Below are 1,329 nucleotides of genomic sequence, written 5' to 3'. Positions count from 1 at the left end.
AGATTATTTCTGATCTCATCTCTTCTATGGCCTTATGGAGTTGTTTCTTTACTTCCATTGCAATCATTTCAGCTATTTCAGGCATGTGTTTACCAAATTCTCCTATGTCGATGTCTCCTGGACTTGTTCTGAGTGGGGTGGAGTTCTGGGATTGTGTTTTAGTCCTTCGTTTTGTCATGTTTCTACCAGATGCAGAAAGCTCAGTTTCCCTCTTCAGTGGCTGCACAGCAAAGCCCACTAGTGTCCCTAGTTTTCCTGTTGGTCAGGTTTGCCACTCAGTGACCCCTGAGAAGCACTACTTAGTCTTGGGTTTTCCGGCAGTTATTGATTTGTACCTAGTTATCCCAGGTCTCAGTCACAGGCATTGGTGTCAGCTGATGGCAGACTGTCTGATCCAGTGTCCCCTTGCAGTTCAGGGCACGTGCACTGCCCAGACATGGGTTGCATTGGTGTGACAATCCCGGTCCAGTGGACCTATGTCCCCAGGCAGTTCAGGGTACAGGCAAAACCCAGACACAAACTGCAAGGTCGACAGTTTGTGAACCACCTGATTGTGTGTTTCCAGTCAGTTCAGGACACATATAGGAACCAGATGCAGGCTGCATGGGCAGCAGTCACAGACTGCCCATGCCTGCAACCTCCTAGGGGGTCAGGGTGCAAGTAAAGTATGGACTTGAGCTGCTGGACCAGCAGCTCTTGGAGCACTTGCTCACTCAGTGCAGGGTGGGCTCAGGGAGGAGCCACACATGCCCCCCAGCTAGAGCAGTCCCTGGGGATTCTGAGTGAGGACCTCCTGTCTGCTGCGGGTGCATGGAGGGCAGAGACTCAGTCTGTAATTGCGGCAGCGTTCTGGGTCGCCCACTCTGCCCCCAAGAAGTAGATGGGAAATACCTGGCTCTCTCTGTGAGTTTCATCTGGGAATCGTGGTGGTGGGAGCAAAGCACGGACTCGAACCATGGGACCAGCAGCTCTTGGAGCACTCATTCACTTGGCACAGGGCACACACAGAGAGGGGCCACACAAGCCCCCCCTCAGCTAGAGCAGTCCCTGGGGCTTCTGAGTCCGGGTTTACATCTTGTCAACCTCTTCCTTCAAGGACAGAGATCCCCACATATATCCTGCACCAAGGCCTAGCTATGTTGCCCAGGAAAGCGGGTGACTTGCAGCCAGGCCCCAACTTAACCCCCTGCACACCCCATGGAAGGCTGAGTTCTCCATCCCAGCCCACCAGAGGGGTAGTGCTTCAGTCCCTGCTCCAGGGTTCCTGGGCCCCCCTGAGGAGGAGGTGGGAATGCAAGAGAGTGGCCTGTGCTCCCACCCTGTGGAGGG

The sequence above is a fragment of the Chinchilla lanigera genome, unplaced genomic scaffold (assembly GCF_000276665.1).
Source record: "Chinchilla lanigera isolate Chin_1 unplaced genomic scaffold, ChiLan1.0 scaffold00289, whole genome shotgun sequence".
Taxonomy (NCBI): Eukaryota; Metazoa; Chordata; class Mammalia; order Rodentia; family Chinchillidae; genus Chinchilla; species Chinchilla lanigera.
Note: the sequence above shows the minus strand (reverse complement) of the source record.